Consider the following 20,116-nt stretch of genomic DNA (forward strand, 5'->3'; position numbering starts at 1 on the left):
TGCATCTTGGAAGTATTTCTAGGGGTAGCAAGGATATGCAACCAATTCTCATTTTGGATCTGGAAGAGGTGCACATTCCTTGCTATCCTTTTCATCATCTATTGTTTTATGGCACAGATGCACTACAGTGGATCTGGTAGTTATTATTGAGTCCTCTGAGAACGGTCTGCTGCTCATGGGATGTACCTTTCACATGTGTGGGTTGATCTTAACTATTTGATCTTTCCTTCGAATGTAGATATGGTCGGTATCGCAATCGTGGATCGTCTTGGTTTCCCTCATGAAAGGTTGCCCAAGGATGCATTCATATGAAACTGACTGATGTCCAAAGGTCATCACCCACAAAGGTGTGGCGGAAGGTGGTTCCAAGGATCTTCATTTTTAAATCCTTCAATAGACCAATGGGTCTAGCGGTGGCTCCATTATTAAGTAACATTTCGGTGCCCTCCATCACATAGTGGCTTAGAATTTGGGAGGGTGGACTGGTTGGCTCCAGATATTTGTAGGTGGGACCTTCAAGAATTTCCCCTTCTGTTCAAAATTTTTTGTCAGGGTTAGCTGACAAACAAGCATGACTTGTGGTGGCAATGGGGTTAAGGTGGGAGAACTGGGGGTGGTAAGGGCACTTCGAGTACCCTCAAAATTCCTCTTTGGGCCACTTCTTGGTCTAGTTGAGGTAGGTTGTGAAGTGGAGGTGCTGGCAAGGCCATTGGTTGCCTTGGGTTTGCAGGTAGGGCTTGAGGTAGAGCGTGGGGTTGAGCAGCCCTTTGTTGATAATAATTTGTGATTTCATGATTGCCCCATCTTTGGCAATGTGCAGTAGAGGGTGGAACGGCAGATGTGGACACTCCATGATGCTGGTATGGTTAGCTCGATAAATTGGGTACCATACTAACTCCCTCTTTGGATAGAGATGGTGTTGCCGGCCTTGGCTGTTTCTCCAATGTTGGGTCATTTGCTGCATTAATGCAGCAACCAATTGCTTGACCTGTTGTCCTGAGGTGGACTCCTTGCTCTTTCCATCAGATCTTGCACTGGTGGTCTTGGCTTCTGATGTACCCTCATGGAGTTCTTGAGAACGTTTTTCCTTTAAGTTGTCCTCCACGTCCATAGCACTCCTGCACCATTGCTCAAAGGAGGTATGGGCCATGGCATACAAGGAATTGTGTAGGGGTACATCATCTAGACCTTCCAAAAATCTCCCTGTTAACCTTTCATTAGAGAACTTGTCTCTGGCACTACAATGGGAGTGGAGATATCTAACTCTGTTGATGTTATCTGGGATTGTTTCACTATCCTTTTGTCTAACATTGTGTAGCTTCTCAACACAACTCCATATGGTTCCTTGACAAGAATATCCAACCTTGAAGGCCTCTTTCAAGGCTTTGAAGGTGGCCTTGTCCTTAGTTTTGAAGGACCTAAACCATTGGGACTGGCTTTACCGTCTAAGGTGAGGCCAAAGACATTCACCTTAATTTGATCATCCACATGGCCAAAGGATTCACAGATCTTGTTGAACATCTGTAAGTGCAGGATGGGGTCTAAGGTCCCATTAAACTTAGTGGTTAGCTTCGAGATGTTTGCAGGTTTGTTCCACTCTAGTCTTGTCCTGGTATTGATTAAGCTGGTGCTGAAGGCATGATGCCAGTAGCCACCACCTCCTTGAGAGATATCTAGAGAATAAATAAAAATGATTCAACAAGGCTTCTGGGCAACCTTCATCCAGCAAGCAAGCTGTGGCAAAATAATTGAACTGAGAGCTCCTGGGCACTTCATCCAGCAAGCTATTTCTCAGATCTCCTGGGCACTTCATCCAGCAAGCCATTTCTGAGAGATCCTGGGCACTTTCTCCAGCAAGCTATTTCTCAGATCTCCTGGGCACTTCATCCAGCAAGCCATTTCTGAGAGATCCTGGGCACTTTCTCCAGCAAGCTATCACTAACTGTATTACTACTATCATCCCCGGGCAAAGCCTCCTGCACGAAGGTTACTCTGACGCCAACAAAAGCACAAAAACCAATCTGAACAATAATCACTGGCCACTTCGTCCGAGAAAAACTTCCAGCACGAAGTCCAGGCATACAAAGATACAAAATGAAACCTGGCCATGGCTAGTACATAAAAAATCACTTTCTCCAGCAAGCTATCACTAACTGTATTACTACTGTCATCCCCCGGGCAAAGCCTCCTGCAGGAAGGTTACTCTGATGCCAACAAAAGCACAAAAACCAATCTGAACAATAATCGGCCACTTCATCCGGGAAAAACTTCCAGCACGAAGTCCAAGCATACAAAGATACAAAATGAAACCTGGACATGGCGAGTACATAAAAGATCCACTTCTCATTAACAAAAAAGATCCGCTTCTCCCAAGCATCAGTAGCATGTTCCATGGTAGCCTCCAAGAGAACTTGTGCTTCAGGGTCAAGACTGCTCATAAAAACTGCCACTGCCACTGCCACTACCACTGCCACAGAGATGGCCATACCAAGGGCTCTGCAGCCAAAGGGGAAAGCTGCACATGCACATGTTGTGTTATGGTATTGTAGAGCGATAACGAAGAAGGGGCATGCCCTTGAGAGTTTCTCTGCAACCTAGCTGCACCCCATGCCAAGAGCTCTTTAACACATTCAGATGATCCTCCATGTGCTGCAAAATGCAATGGCATGCTTCCAAAACCACAGTCGCTTACACCAGATCTTGTGGTTGGTGCACACACGAAAGACCCCTTACTTAAAAGCAACCAGACTACTGTAAAATGGTTGGACTAAGCTGCCAATTGTAGAGGTGTAGCTCCACATGTTTGTCCCACTGTGGGCATCTGGGTAGCATAAAAAACTCGTGGGACACAATCAAGGTGGCCACTCTTTGCTGCATAATGGAGGCATGTCCTCCCATTGGGAGGATCAAACACAAGGATATCAGCTCCCCAGGCCACAAGCCGCTCAATGCAAAATACCCTTCCATTTTTATAAGCAAGCATGAGAGGCATCTGTATATGATGATTCATTGCATTCAACGACACACCCTTATCCAACAGCAAGCATGAGAGGCATCTGTATATGATGATTCATTGCATTCAACGACACACCCTTATCCAACAGCAACAAAAATACCTCAAATTGGCCATGTGAGGCAGCATAATGCAAAGGTGAGAGGTGGTTGCGAGAGAGGGTACCGGAGGGGGCTCGGGTGAGAGGGAGCTCTGATGAGAGGGAGAGAAGGGGGCGGTGAGTGGGGGGAGTGAAGAGAGGGGAGTGGTCGGTGGGGTGAGGGAGATAAGGGGGGGGTGACAGTGAGGGGGAGTAGTAAAGAGAGGGAATGGTCGGTGGGGTGAGGGAGATAAGGGGAGGGGGGGTGGGGTGACGGTAGAAACAAGAACACATGCTTGCTCATATCAATATGTCCAAAGAAATTTTGCAATGAAGTATTCCTCGTTGGACGCCGTGAAGCCACATATTCATACCACAAACTATCCACGAATGAAACCTTCTCCAGAGCATCTACAGGTAGGGTTTTTTCCATTCACCTACAAAATCAACATGCTTTAAGCATCTTTGAGCTGCAAATCCAAAAGCTATATTTCAGAATTAAAAAATTTACCGACATGGCAAATAGGTTAAGCACACGAGTAGACGCTTCCACATGCATGATTGACTTGGCTAGTTGCACATCCACCTCGGCAATGAATCCCCAACGTGTAGAGTGTAAGTGAATAGTCTCTCCATGTTGAAGTCTACATAACCAAAAAATCAATCCTTGCGTAGATTAAAACCATGCATATGTTAAGATAATTCAATATTCAAGCCATAGAGTTAAATAAAGTATACCTTTCATAGACCGCACTTAGATCTTTTACCTTGCCCAAGACATTGTGCGTCTTAATCTCACTAGTGGATATTGTTATTATTACATTTGAAGGCTTACTCTCACTCGGAGAGCTAATATCAACATAAGATGCATTTACATTGCAAGCCATCCCCTTCAAGTTCAAACAAACAAGAGTTGACATAAGGAGCCAAGGTATGTAAAATAAAGCCTACTCTTAAATTGTGTACAAAGAGACATCTTCCACCCCTTACCTTCTTCCGTTTCTTACTTTTTTTAGAGAGCACTACATGAGCCTCCTTGTTGACAATTTTCTCCTAAAGTGAGGAAACAAGAAACAATGCATATTTATGTATATTAGTGTAAGGAAAACAAGAAATAAAGTAGTACAAAGGTTGAAGAGTAGTATTTTCATACCATTGTAAGGGAGGCTTTTCCCTCGAATTCCACATTTCTCATCGACACTTCCTCATCGATATTTTTGTTTCCATGTGAGGAGCCTTCACTATCATGGATTTGAACATTTTTCTTTGATCGAGTCTTTTGAATTGGAAGATTACAAAGTTTCATGGTAAATACAATTTAAGGTTAGTACCATGTTTACAAAGAAGCCCTCTCACTAACTAGTACATCAGAAGCCCTCTGACCAACTAGTACATCCATCTCTTACCTTCAAAGGAGAAAAAACAACACACTTTTGTCTCTTCTTCACTTGAGATGGAGCCACATGCTCATGGTTCGCCTCATTAATGATTTCCTTCAAGAGAGTGGCATGTTATGAAAGTAAAGAAAACAAACAACAAACAAGTTAAAAAAATCAAAAAATCATTTCTTGCATACCAAAGGAAGAGACTCTTTTCGATTTTCATCCTTGTCGCTTGTCAATATGTCCTCATCGAGGTTTTCCATCCGTTGAGAAGCCACTTCACCATCATCATTGTCACAATCATCACTTTCTTTTTTGCGTCGCTACAAGATGCAAAATGAGAGCTTAATAATATTCATGATATATATATATTTCACAATTAAGGTTAATAGGACAAGAGAAAATCTTACATGTTTGGAATGTCCCTCTTTAATGCGCCGTTCAATCCCTTGAATGCGTTTCTCCTTGTTCGCCATGTATTGTTCCATGCCCTTGGCAACAAATCCCTCGATAAATGCTTCCTTTTGCATGTTATAGGCTCTCTTAGACAAGTTGGATGGAGCTTTCTTTTCCCAAGCATCTTCGGCCAAAAGTCTTTGTTTCTTTTCATTGTTTTTCATGTTGATTTGAAATTTACGTTGTGCATCTAGAAACCTTGTCTTTGATTGCTTTGCAGCACTCTTTGAAGCTCCTTGCATTCCACCACCCAAGGGGCATCCTGTCTTTTGAAGTGGGATATCCACCTCTAAGCCATGGTCGACTTTCAAGTGGCGAATCATATGAATTCTCTTGCAATAGTTCGTGTTCCATCTAGGACACGTATCTGAGACTCGACAATGCCGAGCAAGTTTCCCAGATGGAAAGAATAATCTCCTCATAAGGAGGGTTTGCAAGTGCCATCTAATAGCAATGAGTACCAAAGAACCATCAATATAAAGAAGTGACATACACAAATTGGTACCACATACTTTTAGCAAAAAGGAAGACTACAAGAACTAGTGCACAAGGGTTAAACTAGGTTGAAGCTTTAAGTGTGTCATGTATGCATGATTACATATTACTAAAATACATGCATGGCAACAAGACATTAATCATGGCAATAAGTGAACCCAAGCATGGCTATAAAGCATGCATGCAATAAGCACCATGGATAAAATAAGGCTGATTTTCAAACTGGGTCTGTGTAGTAAACTAGGGATAAACTAGGTCTGTGTACTAAACTAGGCAAAAGCTTTAAGAGTGTCATGCATGCATGAACACATATTACTACATGCATTAAGCATAGCAACAAGCACCCTAGCAAGCATGACAATTATTTGTAAAGCATGACAATTATTTGTATTCCCTGGCAAAAGCTTTAAGTGTGTCATGCATGCATGAACACATATTACTGCATGCATTAAGCATAGCAACAAGAACCTTGCTTAGCAAGCATGACAAGTATTTGTATTCCCTGGAACACAACAAATGATGATACTCTCAACTATGTCTCCAAACAAATTAAAAAAAAGGTCAAGGAAGACTGCTAGAAGAAGGCACTGTGGGATTTTGGCGTTTGAAGAATCGTTGATGGACGGCTGACGGAGGACGTGCAGGTCACCGCCGGTGGGAGGACGTGCAGGTCACGTTGTATCACCGCCGGTGGACGGACTTCTGTGACGGAGGACGTGCAGCCGACGTGCAGGTCACGGAGATCACCGCCGGTGGTCCAACGTCGTCGTTCCTCAGACGGATGTTCCACCAAATCCCTCAGACGGGAGCACCGCCAAATCCTCCGTCTCCAAATCGTACGTCCGCCAAATCCCTCACCAGCTAGGTTTTAGCGGTGTTATCCGACGGCCACGTTTCGCCCGCTCATCCCAGACGTACGATCCTCGATTCCCAGTTTAGCTTCGCTTGTCCTAGTTTACTTTTGCGTGCACGTGATCCGACGGCTGAGATCGATTCCCAGTTGCGCTTCGCTTGTCCTAGTTTACTTTTGCGCGCATGTGATCCGACGGCTGAGATCCGCGCGCTCATCTCAGCCGTCGATCCCACTTGAGGCGCCTGATATAGCGACGAGGGGGGAAGAGAGAAGTTTTGGGTTTTTTTTTGTTTTTTAAAAAATAAAAAATAAAAGAGGCGGCATATACGCCATGGCCCCAGTATTGGAGCCTGGAAGTAACCTTCGCTTTGCCTCAAAATGCTTGAGCCCACAAGAGTATTGATGCCTGGAAGCAACCTTCGTTACTCCTCAAAATGCTTGGGTATGCTATTGGGCATCATATGTTGAGGTGAACAATGGCTGACAATCTTTGAGAACCAATCATAAGCAAGCATAAGTACCTCCAACAACAAACTCAATCCCAATAGCGATCTGTTTGAGGGGGGTTCAGGGGGCTGCAGGGGAGTGGGGGGCCGTGAGGTGACAGAGGGGGAGACCGGTGGGGTGGCGAAAGAGCGATAGGGGGGGGTTTGCCAGTAGAGCCTGCCATCACCTTCCTGATTTGTTTTAATCTTTAATTTTCCTGCGCAACTGATGAAGGTGGTGCTGGTAGCCAAAACATACGTTCTCTCACCGTCTTACGCTCTAGAGCCCTTGCACACGAGTTAGCTGGTTTCTGCAAAATCCAAGCGGTTTCCCCTGCCTCTTCTGCTTTATCTTTTGGCTAATTTGGGCTCTATAAAGCGATGAAAGAGGCAAAAATCAGGATAACCCACCACGCGGAGAACAACCCATTACGTGGAATCACGCAAAGAGGCCAAAGGAAGACAAGCCAACAACACCGTGTGCCGAGAGAAAGGGGGGGTGGGGGTTGCGCACGAGTGAGGAGGAGGGGGGCGACGGGTTAGAGGGGGAGTGGGCGGTCGGCGCACAAGAGAAGGGGGAGAGAGAGAGAGAGAGAGAGAGAGAGAGAGACGTTGTTTTTTTGTTTTAATTCGTGGGGGTGGCGCAGGGGTGCAGATCGCAAGGAGAGAGAGGGTGGCTGGGGGGGTCGCGAAGGAGAGGAGGAACGAGGGGCTCGGCGCACGGGGAGCTGTGGGGGAGTGGGGCGGTGAGGGGGAAAGAGAGGGAGAGAGAGAGAGGGGCCTGGGGTTGCCAGCGAGAGGCGGGCGAGAAGTGAGTGGGTGAGGGTGAGGGTGACGGTGAGGGGGTCGATGGGTGAGCGCCGCGAGGAAGAGAGAAGGTGGGGTCGGGGTCGGTGAGGGGGGCGAGGGTTCGCCAAGGATGCACCTCGTGGGGGTTGAACCAGGGGTTGCTGCGCACGAGAGAGAGAGAGAGAGAGAGAGAGAGAGAGCTGGTAGGTGAGCCATGGTGGTGGGTGAGCGATGGTAGTGAGAGAGGGGTGACGGTGAGTGAGAAGGGGAGAGACGGGTGACTTGGTCGGTGGGGTGAGGAGAGAGGGCGGCTGGGGGTAGTCGGTGGGGTGAGGAGGGGGTGGTCGGTGGGTGAGGGATGCGGTTTTTTTTTGGGTTTTTTTTCTCTTGTAATGGAAAAAAATAATAAGGGGGTATTGGCTTTTTTTGTATTTGGAAAAAAAATCGAAGAGGGGGCTTTTTTTTGGGATTTTGGAAAAAAAACTAAGGGGGATCTTTTTTTGGGGTTGACCGGTGAGAAGGGAGGTTGGGCTGTACGAAGGGGTGGGGAGCGAGAGCAAGGGAAGGGGTCAGGTGCTAAAGAGCGGGAGATGAGAGAGGGTGAGGTGTGAGAGAGAAACTTAAAAAAAACGTGTAATGGAAAAAATAACTTAGAGGGGATTTTTTTATTTATTTTTGCTTTTGAGAAGTGGAGACCCCCGATACCTGGCACTTCACGAACACCAGAGTGAGTTGAGGCAGGTGTTCCGCTCGAACCACCACCCTTGGCCGGCCATATCTTTAAAAACCTGTTCTATGAAAGGCAAGGGAAACCCATCGTTATGATTAAGGGGTCTGAAGTTTACACAAATCTTGATCTTGTTGGTCTTCTTTTTTGGAATCACCACTATAGGTGACAACCACTCGGAGTGCTCAATGGGAACGACAATACCTGCCTCTTCCATCTTGTCCAGCTCTTTCTTCCTTACTTTGGAATATTTTGGATGCACGCGGTGGATGCCCTTCCTAACTAGCTAACTGCCTTTTTTTAGTGGAATGTTGTGAGTGCGAATGGCTGGGTCTATCCCTGGAAGATCCTTGTAAGTCCATGCAAACGCCTCTTGGTGTTCTTTGAAAAAGTGAGTGATTCTCTGAAGAGTGGAAGGGTCCTCTGAGATCCAAGCTGCCACTAAGATGGGGCATGGCTCCTCTGCTGTGCCCAGGTTTAGCTCTCTCAACTCCTCGTGATAAGTGGTGGGTGGAAGAGGAGCGGTGCTAAGTGCTGTTTGATGGAGAGATAAGGGGTCATGGGCTGGGGTGATGTCCAGGGAGAAATCACCAATTCGTTCCTCTGTCCAACCAGCAGGTATCTTTTCTATTGGCAAGGCTTTCTCCCTAGTCTTGAGGTGCTCTATCCGCCTCTCCTTGCGGCATCTAGGAGGGGTTATAGATGCCTCTGATGACTCCTCTTGAGAGACCTTCTTGCGAGGTTTTCAAGAAAACTCAGGTTCCCCTAGACCTATAACCTTTATCTCATCCTGTTGAGACACTATTGTAGAGGAGGAGGTCAGGGTGAGCAAAGATTCTATCCAATCCCATACTGCTGCTTCTTTTGAGAGCTCTTCTTCTGGGGACACCTCTTGAATAGGGTCTGGGTCCAACTCCACTATGTCTACCATATTGCACTGGAACCTCTCACAGGAATTTAACCAATTCCATAGAGGTTCTGCCGCCTCTCCTTCTAAGCCAAATGGATCCCAGGCCTCATCCTCTCGTAATCCTTGCCATTCCTCTGCTCTTCCTTGTCATTGAGTCCTTCCTCTCGATGGGAATCATGTCATGTAGGGCAGTGCCCTGTGCACTCTTATCGGGGCCTTTTTCCAAGGGCAAGGTCACTGGCCTCATCCTCTCGTAATCCTTGCCATTCCTCTGCTCTTCCTTGTCATTGAGTCCTTCCTCTCGAATGGGAATCATGTCATGTAGGGCAATGCCATGTGCACTCTTATCGGGGCCTTTTTCCAAGGGCAAGGTCACTGTCCCCTCCAAGTTAGGGCTATGCAAGTTGTCCCGATCCTAATCATGGATCACTTGAGCTGCCCTCAACCAAGGCCTTCCAATGAGCAAGCTATAGGCCCCTTGAGCTGGTGGGAGGTCTAACACCACAAAAGTCATTTCGCATACTAATCCTTCAAAACTGATCGGAACTTGCTTGACTAGTCCCACAGGCATCACTTCTCTCTGGTCTACCACTCGGATGGCAAAGGGAGCTGGCTTAGTAATTCGGAGACCCAAGGCTCTCCTAGTAGCTTCAGGCATGATGTTAAACACCAGAACCACCATCCACAATGGCCCATGTAATCTGAGTTCCTCCCACGGAGACTGTCACCCTTGGGCTTCGATGATCGGCCACTCTTGGGGGACAGTGAGGCATACCCTTGCTTACTGCCTCCTAGGCCATCGCCCACTACTACTAGATGTGGCTTCACCCCTAGTTGCCTTCGGATACAACCAATGCTAGACCAAGCCTATCAGTTGCTCTCCTATTTTGTGGCTCAAACCACATAATTCAGGAAGGGTGATTTCCACCTTTGCTCCTCCCAACTTTTCCTCCCAACTTAAATTACTAACCTTAGGTTGGGTAGACTCCTCATCCGCCTTTGAAGGTGTGGTGGTTGGGGGAATGACCAAGGTAGGCGCCGCTTCCTTCTCCATGGGTGGTGTTTGAGTGAACTCCTCCACAGCCTCCTTATAAGCTTGTTCCACCATGGATGGGTAAATTGCACCATCAAGAGGAGGAGTTAGTGTCTTTGGGGTTCCTTGGGACCGGGTGACAGCCGCCTGTTACAATGCAAGCATGAGTGGGCTATGGTGGATCAAATGCTAGAATCAACATCATTAACAAAGAGATTAGACGATAGATGTGATTAGTGAGCAATCAACTGATAGCTTAATGTAGGCATGGATAATCAAAAACCAGCAAATTCTCATTAGGCCGATGCCTCAATTTATAGAGTTTACATCCTAGCATCTAATCCCACTGATTTCTCCTTGATTCACTCCACCTCTTTTGCTTGATTCTCTCCACCTCTTCCCAGAATATCTCCACACCTCCTAAATCTCCTCATGCTACCCTTTAATCTCTCCCAGTAGATACTTCTCACCTTTTCACAGGTTCTCTCACATTTACAAATTCTCTTTTACAGCCTCTTGCCCAAGGGCTTGTTCCTGCACACACCCTATTCACTTGTATATTTTAACACCTCCCCTCAAGTGAATACTCCTAGCACACTTGGACCCTATACCAAATTTCCCTCTTACTTGATAGTCCGAGACCAGTGCCTCAAGTCCCTAAACTCATAGTCCTTGACACACACTCTCTCTCTCTCTATGTGTCCAAGGCTACTACAAGTGCCTGTGACCTTGACTAAAGTGCTCACACATACATCTACCACATGACCTACATCATCGGTGGCTCAGAGGTGGTTTTACTCTGTTGGGGCAGGTTACATTGGGTAGTGGTTTACTCTCTCTCTCTCTCACACAGAAAAGATGATATAACTCCACTTCCTTAGGAGCCTCCATGAAGTTTGCTGATGTCGTTCCTTCTCCACTGGGTTTGCTATAGCAGTTTCTTGCCATGTGTCCTGGCTTTCCACAATTGTGGCAAGTGAAGGTCCTTCCTTCTACTCTGCCTCTTCCTCGTCCTCGTCTTCGTCCTCGAGAGAATCCTCCTCAGGTGAAGAATTCTTTTTCTTCTCCTGCTGTTGAGTCCAGCCATTTCTTCTCTTTGCCTCTGGTCTCTTGCTCTAGTAGAGCTCCTTCTATCTCGTGTAGCTTCAATTCAGGTACATTCTTTAATGTTGCTACAATGTTTTCATATTCACCTTTGTCTACACTCTTCAGAAGCACTGCTAGTGTTGCCTCATCATCTTCTACCTTTTTGCCAATTGCTGCCAGTTGTTGCTGCTTAATGCTTTTATATCTGTTCAAGTGTGTGATTAAAGGTTCACTTTCCTTCATATCCAATTTGTAGAATTGCATTAACAGATTTATCTTTGAATTTTTAGCTTGTGTGCCAAATAATTTATTGAGTTCATCCCATGCATCTTTTGCCCATTGTATCCCTATAATGTGATGAATGATTTCATCATTTAAACTGAGTGCGATAGGTCCCAATGCTTTTTCATTCTTGCTCTTCCACTCAGTTTCCTCTCTCACCTCTGGGCATTCATCTCTTCCCTCAACTAGCCCCCACAGATTTTTCCTCATGAGCAGATACATGGTTTTTGTCCTGCCATGTGTAAATTTGGCTATCTCTTGTGTCGTTCTCATGATGATGTGAAGGGGTCTTACCTCTTGATCCAATTTCAAGATTCAAGGGCAGTGTCTACCCTTTTACAACTCAATCTAGTGTTTAGGTGATGATTACAACAGATTTATCAGCATAAAATCACCAGAAATTACATTAAACCAAGGGTAACAAATCTATACGGAATGGTTGGAGTATCAAACCATCTCTAAATTACAATCTGAAGTTATAGAGATCTGTATCAAATACCCAATGGTTAATTTGAACCCTCAATTGCACCAAAATACAGTGATTAGTACTAATTAATCACTAATTAGCAAATTAATCCTCTATTTTGTGTGCAGAAAACAGAGTATGCGAGGAGTCTAGATCTGAGGCCTTAGAGTTCAAATGAGCTTAAATCCTTTCAAGGCTATCAATAGCAATTAGTCTAATAGAGGATTAAGCCAAGAAACACAAGATTTGACCAAACACTGAATGCTTAATCTCTGTTTTACCAAAGTCATGTGCAAATTTGATGAAGAGCTTGGATCTCACTATAGACTTGATCAAATCAAAATTTGTCTTTAGCCGCTTGTAGAGCACCCTTGAAAACCCCTAGGGCCAAGAGGAATTAGATCCATTTCATCTACTATAGAAGAAATCTCAGTTTTGCTTCAGAAAAGTGGTGCCTGCAAGGGAAGAAGCATTGGGCCTAATGTTGAGGATGGAGGGAGATCAAGCCCCTCCACCAGCTGGGGGTGCAGAGAATAGTTGAAAAAGGCTTTAAAAATGTGATTAGCTATTAATCATGATTAGCAAGATAATCTGTTGCTTAAAAACTATATGAGTCCTAAGCTATGGCTCTAATACCATGTTAAAATGCAAGCATGAGTGGCTATTGTGGATCATGTGCTAGAATCAACATCATTAACAAAGAGATTAGACGATAATTAAGATGTGATTAGTGAGTAATTAACTGATAGCTTAATATAGGCATGGATAATCAAAAACCAACAAATTCTCATTAGGCCAATGCCTCAATTTATAGAGTTTACATCCAAGCATCTAATCCCACTGATTTCTCCTTGATTCACTCCACCTCTTTTGCTTGATTCTCTCCACCTCTTCCCCGAATATCTCCACACCTCCTAAATCTCCTCATGCTACCCTTTATTCTCTCCCAGTAGATACTTCTCACCTTTTCACAGGTTCTATCACATTTACAGATTCTCTTTTACAGCCTCTTGCCAAGGGCTTGCTCCTGCACCACACACCCTATTCACTTGTATATTTCAACCCCGCCACTATTGGAGTGCCAGCAGACACCACTGCCACTATTGGAGTGTCAACCTTGGGAGGTGACACCACTGCCACTATTGGAGTGTCAACCTTGGGAGATGGCACCACCACTTCCACCATGTTAACTAGTGGGGCTCTAGGACAATCCTTGGTGTAGTGGTCTCGGCTCTCTGGGCAATGGAGGCATGGGGGTGAGCCCTCTGGTACAGTGCATTGAGCTTGCATGTGGCCGCTCCCCCCACAACGATAGCATATAAGAGGTCGGGTAGTGTTGTTGGGAGGACGACGATTGGCGAACCTTTGGTTAGGCCGATCCCCATATGTGTTGTTAGCGGCCGGAGGTACTGGAGGGGTTGTCGCATAGACCACTGGGGGTGGGTTTTGATGATAGACTTGGGGTGTTTGTGGGACAGGTACTGCTGATAGGTTGGGAGAGTGCTTACTTGATATGGGATTTGCATAGGCAGGGGGTTGTATGTTAGGGTTGCTCCGGGATGAGGGGTATTGGTGTATGCTATAGTGGCTACTTGAGCTCCCTGTGCTGAGATGATGTGGTCTGGGGCAGTGAAGGGGTTTGTACAAAAGTAGCCATGGGGGAGGGAAGGGTATGTGGGGCAGCTACGTAGGAGAGGGACCAGTGGGGACATGGTTAATATAATCTTGGGATTGGGGGGTAGCGACTCCAGCTGATTGAGGATTTAAGAAGGGTGTTGTGTTTGGTTGGTGAGCTAATTGAGGGTTCAAGAAGGGTGTTGGGTTTGGTAACTTGGTGGTTAGGGGCCTGGGAGAAAGTTGAAGCACTACTGGTTGGGGTCACCATGTAGTGTTCAGTGAAGGGATTAAGTGGGGAGGCACCTTGCTTAAGTTGTTGTTGCATAAGGCGAAGTCCCTTGAGGTAGTAACACTCCTTGTCCTCATGGCCCGCCTTTGAGAAAAATGAGCAATATTTCTTGGTGGGACAATAATTTGGAAGATGGCCTTGCGAGCTACATACCAGGCACCATGGACTCGTCTTGGGATCTTTGACCTTGAGCTGCTCGACTCCTTCTTGAGCGCTGCCATGGCAGCATCCTCTTGTTGTGACCTTTTGAAATCTTGCAGCTCCTTGAGCTTGGCTAGCTCATCCATGGAAGCGGATGTAGAAGCTACCGTCAGGACTAAAGGAACAGTTGGAGGAGCCGAAGACATGCCGGGGATAAGTGGAAACCAAGAGGTATTGCGCTCCACCATGAGGTGAGCATTCTCCAGTTGTAGAGCTCTGTCTTGGAAGTCTTGCAGGGTGCCTTGGGGTGGAAAGGTCTCTCTCATCTTCATCGCCGTTTGAGTAGGGAGTGCTCGAAGCACCCACTATTGCAGCATGTAGTTTCTAGGATCTTGGGGTAGCCAAGCCACCAGAACTTTAGCCCTTGTGAGACAAGTTGGAGGGCCACGGACTCCCCCACCTTCATGGAGATTTGGTTGAGCTCTTGAGTAATGAGGTCAAAGTAGTTCCCCATCCGAAAGGTAGCCAAGAATTGTAGCTTGAGGGTTGCCCAATCTGGGAAGTGGTTGACGGGAAATTGACTGTACCACCGTTCGGCACTTTCTTCTAGTGTTGTCGGGAACAAGACCAAGCATGCATCATCTTGGTTGATGTAAGGTTCCCCCCTTCCAAAATAGGGGAAACACTTAAGATAGTCCACTAAGTCTTAACTTGGAGAAAATTTCCTACTCATCGATACCTTGACCATGAGATATTCAAGGATACGATTCATAGGTAAGACCTAGTCCTATCTCACAGGGGGAGCATGATCTTCTAAAAATCAAATCACCCATAGGGTAATTGATCATAATTTGGGCAACTACTAGTCTTGATTCCTAGAGAATGCTTTTTTCCTCATCCATGCAAGGCACAGCTGTTGGCCTAGTCTTCTAGAATAGAATTGCCCGAGAACCTATTTATCTAGTGAAGGGCTTTCACTGAATCTGTTGGAAAGCTACCAGACTAATCGGGTCCACCCGCCCGTAGGATGGTGCCGTCGGGGTATTCCATCCTCCCACTTTCCACCCTACTCACGCGTCAATTTTGTTTTCTAATTAATCCTGCCACACTGTTTGACATAAACATGTTCCTTAATTAAGGCCCTTTTCACAAGGTTTGTTAAAACAACCTTTTTCCACAGTACAAAATGCCAAAGCCAAGATTTATAAAAAAAACGTCTATACATGAATCAATTCCATACAAGCCAAACCGGCTCTCTTATTCTTTTCCTTTATACTGTGCTGATGATCTAGAGTTCGGCCTTCCAGCCTCTACATGTTGGGCAAAATCCTACGGGACCATACACCTCGTCGTCGACAGCTGGCGAGACTCAAGTCGGTCTGTCGTCCTCTCAGGATCTGTCGCTCGATTCTCCCACCCCTCAAAGGATGTCTATGCACTAAGGTGGGCTTATTCACTGCACTAGCCTGGACCCTCAAAACTAGACAGCATCACAATCTCTCGCCTCAATCGGTGAACCTTATTCTCCCAATGGTATATGAGGGATACCTTGGGCCAATCCAGAGCTTTGCTAACGACGTGCCTAGCTACACAAGTACGGAACGGAGTTAGCGTCGAAGCCAGGAAAAACTTGCACTCTTTCTCTTAAAGATAATAATTTCAATACAAATCATTGAAGACAGCATCACTTCAAATCATAGCTTTATATAATTTTTTCAAAGGAAAAGATACACATCTTCTTTCTTCATTTATTGACATTAATATTAAAGAAACAATCTTTTTTAAAAGATAACCAAGCTAACTTGGCCACCATTTCCTTGAGGAGCTTGTAATGGGAGGGTTGGAGCCGTATTAGGAGCATTTTCTCCAATCTCATTGTTGCGTGGTCCTCTCGAGATAATATTTTGGCATTTTCGAGATGGGGCCATCTTGGACGTCTCCTTGTAGTGCTCACTGTCATGGTTGTAATGCTTCAGTCAGATCTCGATTCTGAGATCATTTGCTCACTATATGAGCAACAACACATGAACCCTCTCTAAAGTAGAAAACCTCTTGCTAAAGTCCGCGCAAAAATGGGGGGGGTGGGGGGGGATTGTGAGATGTCCTTAAGGAAAAGGCAAAAACGTTTTGCTGAGGGAAGAGGGGTGCTGTTGTAAGTCTCTTCACACCGGGGGGGAACAGTTAAGGACATTGCCTCCCAACAAGGGTGGGCTTGTTGAAAGTTGGCAGATGAGGGGGTGTTGAGAGGGGCGACTGTACTGCAGCAAGTACACTGTGCAGGGATAGAAGGGCGGTACAGACGGTGACACCACCTTTTGCAGAGTATAGGCTATGCGCAGGAATGCGTACTGGCCATGGAGCACCCCAGGGGTTTATATAGCTGTGGGGTATGGGTGTTGGCGCTGCGCAAAGTACGGTTGAAAGGACGGTGTACCATCAAAGGATGTGGATCAGTGGCCTGCATGGGCCTGGGGGAAAGGTACGGTGGCGGTTAACAGGGAAAGGAGTGGTACGCATGTACCTTATTCAGTAAGAAGGCAGCACGGGTGTCCACGTAGCGGTGTGTGTGGACCACACAGTGGGTGGTCAACCTTTGGTTCTTGCGTGGCCATTGTACAAGCACCTACCTTGGTGAGTGTGTACGATCCTTTTTTGGGGCGGGGTCCCCAAATTTGGGATGTTGGCCTCGATTTGCATGCCGGACCGCCTGGGGAGAGAAATGTTTTTTTGTCCGAGATGTTCTCTTGGTCATTGGGGTGTAGACCGTTCGTCATCAATCGGACGCCCGGTCATGCATTTATTAAGGTTTAAAAGTCGCTGTTTTTAACAAAAAATAACCAAAATTCGTGTATAATATTGATCCGATGTCCGTTTTGGATGTTGTAAAATCCTATATTATGGTAAAATCATGCGCAAATTCCAAATTTGGGCTTGGAATTTGAAGATTCTAAGTAGAAATTGCTCATTTAATAAAATCATTGATTTTTATACCATTAAAACTCATAAATTCATCTATTACATGGATATTTCTTTATTAATGAAGATGGGTATGCTACATCCTTCCCCCCTTAAAGAAATCGAGATGTCCTCATCTCGTCTCATGAATTAGGGATAATCCTTTAAGAGTGTAGCTTCATCTTTCCAAGTTGCATCCTCTTTCGGATAATCTTTCCACTGTACTAGATGTTCTATAAGAGTTCTATTTCGGAGTTGCCTTTCTCTAGAATCTATGATCCTACTGGGCTGTAAGGACTCCTTGAGTAGGGATTACAACTTGTTCATCATCAAGAATATGATCGAGACTAGGTACATAAGGTTTTAACAAACTTACATGAAATACATTGTGGACTTTGATATGGGCTGGGAGCTGGAGTTTATAGGCACTTTTACCTAGACACTTTGATAACTATATAGGGACCACAATACCTAGGGCTAAGCTTCTTATATTTCCCTAGTGATAGAGAACTTCATTTGGGTCACACTCGTAGAAGAACTTTTTCCCCTTCCTTAAAGATCCTTTCAGACCTCTTGGTGTCAGCATAATGCTTTTGCCGATCTTGAGAAACTTTAATATCCTTTTGGATTGCCTTGGTCTGTTCCTCCATCTCTTCAAGCATTTTCCTGCATGCCTCAACTCTTATGGTCGGATCAGAGAAATTTAGAGGAGATAAGCATTCTTTCCCATAGAGTGCTTTAAATGGTGACATTCCTATTGTTTGATGATAAGATGTATTGTAGGCAAATTCTACCAGAGGAAGGTATTGAATCCATCTTCTTGGTTCCCGTCCACAATATGCTCTGAGAATTTCTTCAATTACTTGATTGACTCTCTCAGTCTGGCCATCAGTCTCTGGATGATAAGCTGTGCTAAAGCAAAGTTGAGTGCCTAAGGCTAATTTGGCAAGGCTCTAAAGTGGCCATAAGTTTGCTCATTACCCAACTCAAAATCAAGGTTTCCTATAGACTACTTCTTTCCCACCACTGGCTAACTCTACAATCATTCTTATAGCTGTTTTTTGACCCAAGTTTAATTTTTGCAAACACCTAGGAGAAAGAAATGAATGGGTACTGCCACAATCAATTATAAGCTAGAATGGCTTACCGTGATGAGTGGCTGGGGTTTGGATTATTACACCAAATTGTTTATTTAGACCTTGGTGTTCTACTGCCGCATGGACGGTGGCCCGCTCTTGTTCAGCCATTTCCAAGGTCGATTCTTCACTTATAATACAAGCGGTCCTAGCAACTGCTCCTCCGCGGCCTCTGCAACATCCACCGCCTCTTGCACCTTGGTGGATATGTTGGAATTAGGGTTGCAGGAAAGCACACAAAGCTTGGAGAGAAGAAGCAAGAATGCACACAACACAAAGTGTATTAGATTGTGTCAATGTACAAAAGATTAGTTAGCCCTAGAATGATGGGCGTATATACAAGCCAGGGGAAAAAACCTCCTAAAGAGGAAAAAAGTGCCCCGACGGTCCTAAGTGTGTTCACACACATCACTGCCTATATATATGGCAACAAATCCCCCCTGGGAGTGATGGTGTGAAACGAGAGTTGGTACTCATGTATAGGGAAGTGCCATGCCCAAAGTAGATCAGTCCACAAAGGGGAGAAAGCCCAAAGCTTTGCGGAAAGCTTCAAACTTCTCACGAGGAAGCGCCTTTGTGAAAAGATCGACGAGGTTGTCTTGTGTTAGCACATAGGCCAAGCTGATCTCTCCTGCTGAGAGTCTCTCCCTGACATAGTGATACTGCACCTCAATGTGCTTTGTGAGAGCATGAAAAACTGGGTTTCTCGCAACTGCCAATGCACTCTGACTGTCAGTGTAGATAGAGGTGGCAGACTCCTGTCCAACACCCAAGTCAGCCACCACCATAAGCCGTCTGAGCCACACACACTCGACCGTAGCTGTGAAAGCTGCCCTGTACTCAGCTTCACAACTAGAAGTGGCCACATTAGATTGCATCTTGCTCAACCAAGATATGCATGAGCTACCGAGCATGAAACAAAAACCACTTGTGGACACTCTTGTGTCATAGCAACCAGCCCAATCTGAGTCCAAAAAAGCATGTAAATCTGGTGGCAATGATCCCCCCTTGGGATAAAACAAGCCAAGATGTATGGTGCCACTCAAGTAGCAAAAAATGCATTTAACTGCCTTCCAATGCTGAGATCCTGGGCTATACATAAACGTGCTCACCTGTGAGACTGCAAACTGAATGTCCGGCCTCGTAATGCATATATAAATGAGGCAACCAATAGCTGTCTGATAGAGTGTGACATCAAAGTGATCTCCAGCATCATAAAGACTCAACTTCAAAAACCTGTCTCCATTGGAGTAGCAATAGGCTTGCGGTCTTCAAGGCCAAATCTCCGCAACAATGTCTCAATATACTTTGTCTGACACAAAGCAATACCTCCATCACACTGCTTAAATTGTATCCCCAAATAATGATGCAAATGCTCCAAATCTGACATCTCAAAAGAGGCATTCAAATCAGCCTTAAAATTAGCAATATGACTCTCATTTGGTCCTGTGAGCAGCATGTCATCGACATACAGAGCAATGATTAGATGTACATTATCCACGCGTTTAACATACAAAGTGCTTTCTGTTGGACTATTCTGAAAACCATGTGCAGTCAAATATACCTATATCTTTTCATACCAAGCTTGTGGAGCTTGCTTTAAACCATACAAAGCCTTTTTTAACCTACACACTTTGTTTTCCTGCCCTCTTTGAACAAAACCACGAGACTGCGATACATACACCTCCTCATGCAAATCTCCATTCAAGAATGCAGTCTTTATGTCCAACTGATGTACATTCCAACCAGTGTGAGGTGCCAATGCACAAATGCTACGAATGGCAGTCATACGCCAAGTGGGAGCAAAGGTCTCATCAAAATCAATGCCCTTTTCTTGAGCATAACCCTTTGCAACAAGTCTAGCCTTATAGCGATCAACACTACCATCTGGCTTTCGTTTCAACTAAAAAACCCACTTACAT

General features: G+C 45.4%; 1 long non-coding RNA gene and 1 pseudogene across 2 annotated transcripts; both read right to left on the reverse strand.

The window, feature by feature from the left end:
* Nucleotides 1-1,883: 1,883 nt before the first annotated feature.
* LOC147610596 (E3 ubiquitin-protein ligase XB3-like) lies at nucleotides 1,884-3,386 on the reverse strand (annotated as a pseudogene).
* A 377-nt stretch (nucleotides 3,387-3,763) lies between these two features.
* LOC147610597 (uncharacterized) lies at nucleotides 3,764-4,586 on the reverse strand. Of its 2 annotated transcripts, XR_015263995.1 has the most exons (3): nucleotides 4,499-4,586; nucleotides 4,246-4,368; nucleotides 3,764-4,145 (listed from the first exon to the last, which is right to left on the reverse strand). It is a non-coding gene; the product is annotated as an uncharacterized LOC147610597 (long non-coding RNA). The 2 variants fall into 2 exon arrangements; XR_015263994.1 differs by lacking the exon at nucleotides 3,764-4,145 and having other exon boundaries at nucleotides 4,166-4,368.
* Between the last annotated feature and the right edge of the window lie 15,530 nt (nucleotides 4,587-20,116).

This window comes from Cibotium barometz, chromosome 49 (assembly GCF_041138505.1).
Source record: "Cibotium barometz isolate CiBa-2024 chromosome 49, ASM4113850v1, whole genome shotgun sequence".
NCBI classification, from domain to species: Eukaryota; Viridiplantae; Streptophyta; class Polypodiopsida; order Cyatheales; family Cibotiaceae; genus Cibotium; species Cibotium barometz.